Source organism: Zootoca vivipara, chromosome 6 (assembly GCF_963506605.1).
Source record: "Zootoca vivipara chromosome 6, rZooViv1.1, whole genome shotgun sequence".
Taxonomy (NCBI): Eukaryota; Metazoa; Chordata; class Lepidosauria; order Squamata; family Lacertidae; genus Zootoca; species Zootoca vivipara.
In genome coordinates, this window is record NC_083281.1 from 26,674,154 (window position 1) to 26,682,768 (window position 8,615).

At 45.3% G+C, this 8,615-nt stretch overlaps 1 pseudogene; it reads left to right on the top strand.

The window, feature by feature from the left end:
* Nucleotides 1-5,243: 5,243 nt before the first annotated feature.
* LOC118086726 (free fatty acid receptor 2-like) lies at nt 5,244-6,760 on the top strand (annotated as a pseudogene).
* The last annotated feature ends 1,855 nt before the right edge of the window (nt 6,761-8,615 follow it).

An 8,615-nucleotide genomic window follows, 5' to 3' on the forward strand; every position in this document is an offset into this window, starting at 1 on the left:
CCAGACACAGAGATGTCCCTCAGCTTAGGGGGACAACACAAGTTGTCAATGCAGAAGGTGCAAAATTCAATCCCTGGTTTCTTCACCAGTGACTGGGAAAGACCCCTGTCTGAAACCCTGGAATGTGCTTTGCCAGTCAGTGTAGATATTGCTGAGTGAGATGGACCAAGCATCTCACTCAGCATAATGGGATGTTTGTGTTGTTACTCAAAATCACTTTTTGCACTTGGTTGCTCTGCCTTTTTATTCATGCAAGAAGGGCCAATTACTGAATTTCTTTGATTCCAACATCACCAAGGCAGGGATAGCCAATGCAGTGCCATCTGCATGTCACTTGACTACAACTCCCATCATCCTTCATTATTGGCCATATTGGCTGAGCCTGATGGGAGTTGGTTAAAACAAATGAAAAATCAAGACAAAACAAATGATTATAATAGGGTAGGTCCTGAACTAGACAAGTCAAGCATCTGGCATGGGCAAAGAGATGGATGGAGTTAGACTTTTGGTCCATGTAGCTCAGTACTGTCTACCTTGACTGGATTTTGGATAGGATTCTTTCCCCAACCCTACCTGGAGATGCCAGAGTTTGAACAAAGGACTTGGGCAAGCAAATCAGGTGCTCTACCACTGTCTTCTGCATCCAATGAAAATGACACAATGAAGGTGTTGGATGCATCTCTTTGTAGTGGGAATTCCACAGCTTAGGGGCTGCTACGAATAATATTCTCTCTCTGGTTGCCACCACCACCCTAAATTTCTCAGGGCAACATAACTAGCTGAAACATCTGACAATCTTAATATCCAGGAGAGTCCGTATGAAAGACTTTTGGGGTTCAGAAGGAGATGGAGCCTGGTGCCACTATTAAAAAATGCAGAACTTTTCCACTGTGGTCAAAATACATTTCACCCCACTCTGCCAAGTGACTCCTACGTAAGTTGGTTCCATTGTAAAGACAACCTGGTTCCTTTTTCTACTGGTTAACTCAGTTGCCCAATACATCTGCTTCCACCACCCCTGCTCCCAAACAACGCATAAATCTGTACCAGGCAGATTTTAGGCTTCCAGATGGGGGTTATATGCATGTCCATCCACTTGCTTATACGGTGGGAGCACAGACCAGCCACTGCTGCAGAAGGCTGTGGTTCTTTCTCAACAAGAACACAAGTAAGATTTGAAACTGTTACCGGAATTTATATTGATTTTTTTTTTAAAAAAAAAGACAAATAGTAAAAGAAAGAGAGACAGAGATACTAAGTTTGGTTCATTAATAGATCTGAACAGGAATTAATTGATATTCCTCATGGAAGTGACGTATTTGCTTAGATGTCGTAGGGAAGATTCCCCACCCCCACCCCCAACAGGTTCCAAGATAGAGCTACAGGGGCATTTTGCAGAGCATTGACATTTGACTGTAGTAGACCTGCATGCAAATAAGAAAGCCTGTATCCCTACTGAGTTATGTCTGGCATTATCTCTTTATAATTTAGGCTATGTTTGGTTAAGATTTACCGTTTTGGGTGGGGTTTTTTGGTAGGAGGAGAGACCCAATGAGGCAAATGGATGGATTGCAGCTGCTTTAGTTATTGTTATTTGTTATGAGCTATTGTGCTATTGTTTTTAAAGATTGCATTATTTTATGGATTTTTTAGAAAAACCTTATTTTGTTATGAATTGCTTTGTTTGCATTTTTATGATTATATTATGCTGCTGTTTTAATACATATGCTGTAACCAACTCTGGATTCAAAATAAGTGTGGCATAATTTCACTAGCAAAAGTCCCTAAACCCGAAACATTTAAGAAGGATGGAGCAAATTGAACTGAAAGAGCATTTGAATTTGGACGCCTCCATTTCAAAGGCAGTGATTTATTTCAATTCAGCTGCAGTATAATGTAGAACTGTCACAGAGGTGGTGCTGAATTACAGAGCTAAAATAAATCATCGAAAAGAGACACTGCAGAGCCCAGATGCCTGGCTGCAATGACACCCACCAGAAAAGGTGAGCAGACTTTCTCAAGGCACTGTTTGGTCTCCAGTGGTCACCCTCAGGGACTAGGATCTCAGTAAACAGGGTTCTAAGTGCAGTGTAGTCTCAACTAGCCAAGACCAAGCACACAGAATCAGGCTAGGTCCTAAACATGATCTGGAAGTAAAGTCAAGACACCGTCCAAGGTGAATGTCACATGGGATTCACCAAAAGAGGTGGGTTGACAAGGAGCCAGAGAAATGTGTTGTTTCCAGCCACCACACAATAATCACAGCTGCTGGCAGTGAAGGAATATCAGGGATAGATTATCCCTTAGTAGACCCCTTACTCACAAGTAGACTGACAACTCTGAGCCCATTGGTGCATATTGTGGCATTTCTTTTTAGACTGGACCCAAAACTTTTGGAATTGGTGCTCTTGAAGACAGGGATGCCTTCGCCTCCTTCTCTGAATGTTCCAGTTCTTCACCGGGTGTCAGCCTAGAGGGCCCCTCAGGGGGATCCTTGATACTGGATTCAGTGGGCTCTGCCTGCTCCTCAAGGTCCTTGTTTTCTGATTCACCCTCTCAGGTTTCTGCTTTTGGCACCACCTCAGGGCTAGGAATGGCACACTCCAAGCACAATTATTTTGGAGAAGGATTAAAAACTGTGCTTGATTTCTACATGGGTTTGTGCCTTTCCCTGTGCAAGTCAATGGAGAGCTCTCCATTGTATTTCCACACACCCACAAAAAAAATCTATGGGAGAAGCTTGATTCCCACCCACCATCAATGGGGAAATAGGAACATTGCTGGCGGGGGGGGGGGGGCATTTATCCCACTCCAACCTTTCTTGAGGATCCACTCCCCACACAAACACCATCATCCGGCCCTTCATGATTCCTATTTTAATCACTCCAACATGGTAAAGGCTTGAACCACTCTGGAGGACTGCCATGCCTGCAAATTCCACTCACTTCTTTGAAAAGAACTGTTATAGCCAGTGTGGTGTAGTGGTTAAGAGCGGTTGACTCGTAATCTGGGGAACCGGGTTCACTTCCCCGCTCCTCCACATGCAGCTGCTGGGTGACCTTGGGCTAGTCACACTTCTCTGAAGTCTCTCAGCCCCACTCACCTCACAGAGTGTTTGTTGTGGGGGAGGAAGGGAAAGGAGATCGTTATCTGCTTTGAGAGTCCTTCGGGTAGTGATAAAGCAGGATATCAAATCCAAACTCTTCTTCTTCTCTTATAGCTGTTTTTAGATCTCCCATTACAGTTGTACCTCAGAAGTCAAAAAGAATCTGTTCCAGAAGTCCATTCGACTTCTGAAATGTTCAGCTTCCAAAGCGTGGCTGGTGGAGTGAACCCTTACCTCTTTTAATCAGGCTCCATGTGCTTTGCTCATCCTTGGGGTAATCCAGAGCAGTCATTATGATGATGAAAAAACCCTCTTGGACATATTGTACTCCTCAGGACCTCATATTATATTGATTTCAGAACTGCAAAATCCAACAGACTCAAAATACGCTGCACGACTGTGCAATTAATACAGTAAAAACTTTGCAGTCTGCGAAAAAAGAATATGAGTCGAATATGGTCATTACCCATATACAGCAGTTAGCACTGATGAGCAAATTGCACCACATAAAAAGAAACATTAATCAAGCTAAAATAAACCACAGAGCTCAAAACAAACTCTCTGGCCACCATCTAGCCGGAAACTGCCTGCTAGGGAGGTTTTTTTCTTTATCAACTTTTAGGAGTAGGTTGATTCTCCATATCCTCCAAAATACCACAGACCATACTCTCTTTCCTCCCCTGGACAGATGCTTCAGTGAATGTAAAAATCTTGTCTCTTTGGTTTTGCAAGGCAGGCTTCAGACTGTTCACTGGATTATCTCTGGAAAGTGCCTCATCTTTTCCTTGGCGATCATACAGAGGGGATCCTGAGTGACAACACAGGTAAGTGTTTTCTTCCTTTCTTTAATGCAACCAGAATTGGGTATAGCTCTTTTAAAATTAATCATAAAATACATACCATGGATGGATGTCATTGGACTACAAATTCCATCATCTCTTGGCTACTGTCAGAATATAATGCTGGTCCACTGACTTGATTCAGCAGCCACATCTTATCTTGTTCAGATCACTGGCCATGTTGGCTGGGGTTGCTGGGTATATAGCAGTCCAGCAGGCTCTGTAGAGCACCACATTGGATACTCTTGCAGTGAACTGATGGTTGTAGCTTCACCTCCTTCTCTGAAGGTTCCAGTTCTTCATCAAGTGTCAGCCTAGAGGGCCCCTCAAGGGGATCCTTGATATTGGATTCAGGGGGCTCTGCCTGCTCCTCAAGGTCTTTGTCTTCTGATTCATCCTCTCAGGTTTCCATTTTGGCACTATCTCAGGGCTAGGAATTGCACCCTCTAAACACAATTATTTTGGAGAAGGATTAAAAACTTCCTGCAGCCAATTTGAAGCCACAGAAGCCCCGTTGGATGTTCAGCTTCTGAAAGAACGTTCGAAAACCAGAACACTCACTTCCGGTTTTTTATTGTTCGGGAGCCGGAACATTTGACTCCCAAGGAGTTTGGGAGCCGAGGGATAACTGTATAGTGAATGGGGAGGAGGCAGGACTAAAAGATACCGTGGTGCTCCAAAACAGATCAGATGGCTTCCTAGAACCCTGGATACAAGTCAAATTTTACAGTCGGTACAAACCCAAGATAGAGATATATTGCCATCTCCATGTCTCTGGGAGGACAGGATGCAGAAAGAGGTCGCATCTATCTCATACATTTAATGCACTCTAATTCTCCTAACTAGAGAAGAGACGAGGGAGGGAGAGAAATGAAAAGTTCCACAATGATTATTGTTATTTACTTTATGTTTATTTGAGGTATTCATATACTGTTCAATCATTAACATTTCTAAATGGTGTACATAACGCTGTTTTGAGGTGCATATGTTTTAATTTTACTAATCCTAATTTTACTAATGATGAATTTTAAATGGTAAATAATGATGTTTACGTGCAAGTTCATCTACATTTTGTTCTCTAGTTTATATTTTGCTCTTTCTCACTGTGCTGCTACGGTCTAAGGACTGCTGCTATAGAAATTATTCTGACTCAGAACATGCTGAAAGAAATTACCTCAGCCTCTGGATGACACCAGGAGACGCTGCAAGCATATTCTGCCCCCTGGTGACTTCCTTGAGGGATAGGAATCAGGCTTCCTGATATTTTAATATCCTTCCTTTTACAGCAGCTTAAAAGAATGGCCACAAAGCCTCTTATCCTTGCCATCTACATTGTCACCTTCCTGACTGACCTCCCTTCCAACCTGCTCACTGGCTACGCCTTCCTGAGGATAGTGCGCCAGAAGGCAACCCCCATGGATGTCTTCTTGCTCAACTTGACCATCTCTGATCTTATCCTTCTGCTGATTTTGCCCTTCAAGAAGGCAGAGGCCTCTTCAGATGTCCCCTGGCCTCTCCCTGCCTTCCTTTGCCCCTTCACCAACTTCTGTTTCTACAGCAGCATTTACAGCAGCACCCTCTTCCTTACGGGGTCATCGCCTACCCCATCAAAACAAAAGTTAAAAATCCCTTCCAGTAGCACCTTAGAGACCAACTAAGTTTGTCATTGGTATGAGCTTTCGTATGCATGCACACTTCTTCAGATACCATGAAGTTCAAGTCGGAGCATAGACCGACCTATGTAATAGTGGCCAGTCTCTTCTTCTGGTTTCTGGCTTGTTTCCAATGTAGCAGCATCTACACTGTCCAGTACCACCTGGAGGCCCAACCCACGTCTCACAACTCCATGTGTTATGAGTCATTCTCCGATAGCCAGCTTAAAATCCTCCTCTCTGTCCGAGTACAACTCTGCATTTTCCTCTTCTTCCTCCCTTTCATCATCACCCTTTTGTCATTCGCATCCTGACCTCCTTGCCCCACATCAAACCCCAGAGGAAGAAACAGGCATGGGCCTGGCAGTGGCCACTCTGCTCAATTTTGCTGTTTGCTTTGGGCGGGCCCTTTAACATCTCTCACCTCGTGGGCTACATTTAGTTCCAGAGCCCTGAATGGAGAGTGTATGGCTTCCTCCTCAACTCCTTCAACAGCACTTTGGACCCTGTCATCTTCTACTTCTCCCCCACTGCCATCCAACAAACCTTTGCTCACTGCTGGCAGGCAAGGCACTGCAAGTGTCACGGTCCGGTCAGCGGGCGGTTGAAGCCCTGGCTGAGGACGTCAGGACCAGAGGCAAGATGGTGGTGTAGAAGCAGGAGCAGGTGCAGGGCTGAGGGTCCAGCAGCAGGCAGTCGCAGGGTCAAGGAGCAAGGCAGAGGCAAAGGTCTGAGAGTCAAGGAGCAAGGCGTTGGCAAGGCAAAGGTCCAAGGGTTGAGGATCAAGGCGTCGGCAAGGCGAGGGTCCAAGAAACAAGGCGTCAGCAAGGCAAGGGTCCAAGGAGCAAGGGGCCAGAGGCAACCAGGCAGGAATAGCGTTGCTGTGGCAAAGAGCTGCAGGGAAATACTGAGCTTTTATCCCTCCCAGCTCCTGCCACCAGGTGCAGTGAGGTATCAAGTGGCCTCACCTGAGTGGCCACTCCTTGCTTCTCCAGCACAAGCTGAGGCAGGCCCCAGTCCTGCAAAGCACTACAGGCCCCAGAGCCTGACTCCTGCCCATACTCCTGACAGCAAGCTGCTGACTCTTGCGTCCCAGTGGTCTTTTCCTTGCTGCAGGATTGCTGGAGAACCCGGCAAAGAAGCAGGAGCAGGTGGCATATTGACATCTGGTGAACTGGCAGGGGCTGCCATCCCTACGGAAGCCTCCTTTGTCCAAACTGCAAGGGCCTGTGAGATCAGAGCCTTGAGCCCCCAGCAAGTACAAGTGCTTCGCATAGGACTACGAGGCTACACAGAAGCCATCCTACATTGCCCAAAGCTGCAAGAGTATAAAGCACAGAACGGCACAGATACAAATCTTCCATATGGGTCAGATCTTTCCTAAATGGGAACTTTAACCTGAAATCGTGATTGCAAACCTTGACATTTGAAATCTGAGACCTTTGGAGGTTGCTGTGGTCCAGATCATTTTCACCAACATCAAGAATGTGATGGTGTAAGGGGGTGGCAGGACCAGCCCCACGCGCTTTGCTACCTCCTTCCAAATCCATGTCCAGAAGGCAGTTGGTCTGGCATTTGAAGCTTAGCTCAAGACTGGTGACAGGCAGAGTCTTCCACAACATCTGGTGGTGAAATGGTAACTCAGAGCAGGCCATATATGGCACTCAGCTCTCTCCACCAACACTTTGGCACCGCTCCCTACCCCGCCCCAGGATTTGTCATCTGAGGCAGCTGCCTCAAGACCAGCCCTTGCCTGTGGTTTTTCATACTTTGCAACTTCAAATGACCTCTTTCCGTGCCAATTTGCTTGTCAAACTTATTTCCTCTCTTGAACATCATCGTTCTCCTGATCACACTTGGAAATGCCAGTTTTAACTTACATTTGCATAAGGAAATAAACACAAATTGGAAAGTTAATAGGGGGGTATTAAAATAAATACATTGAAGTAGTAATAGTTAACCACCACCACCACCACAACAACAACAACAACAACACTGGAGTGTATATGATAGAGGACAACATGGGCGAGGGGGGAAAGAGAAAAAAAGGGGGGAATGCAGAAGACCAGTCCAAGTACGTTGGGGTCCTCTGGCAAACAATCCAACACTCTTTGGAGTAGGCCCCTGGGGGTGGGGTTGGCAGCAGTGAATAAATTACACTTTACAGACATTTGTCCACCATGACTGATTTTTTGTGGGGGGAGCATTATAAGTTTCCGTGAAGTCCCAGGTTTCTTTAGACCACAGTTCCACATCCTTCTTACTAATGCATCTTTCCCTGTGACTTATGTCAAAACTCGGCTCTCAAAGAGATAAAGAGGAAGGATGCAACCTCTCTATCTCATCTATGCCTGGGTTTAACACACACAGTCCAAGTGTGTATGTTTAGTGTGTGTTGCTTAGTGATGATTTTTTTCACTTAGTGATGTGCTGTCAGATGAAGCTCTTGAAGCTGAAGGCTTGCAATGCAAAAGATGTCTGATGTGCATCCATAGTTTGGAAACACAGCTCCAGTACAGGAAAGATCAAATTTGCAGACTCTTTTATTGCACAGACACTTGAGTTTTTATTAGATTTTTCCATTTCCTCAGCCTTCTGAAAACTTTCTGGCTCTCATCGTCAACAGGTAGTTCCACGTGTCGGGAAGGACCAACTAATTTAAGTGCTGTCCGGCATCCCTGCAATGTGGTCCACCGCAGACTCAATACATCTCCTGTTTCTCATCCCTGTCTACAACTGCAGAAACAGTGACATTTATCAAAAATCTGGTAGGTCACTGTCCATGGTTGTGATTGGCTTGATGGGTCAATGGGGTCTGCAGGCCAGGCCAAAATTAAAATGAGCCAATTGCATTGGTGAGCTAATAAAATATATATGACTTGAAGGGACACAAGCACCACAGGTGATCATTACTTATTGAAGTAAGGATGTATCTGCTGATTCTGGCAGGGCGTTAGATCTATCACGGTTGAGCAGGAGCATAGTTGGAACAACGTCAGGTATAGCCGGAGCAATGTA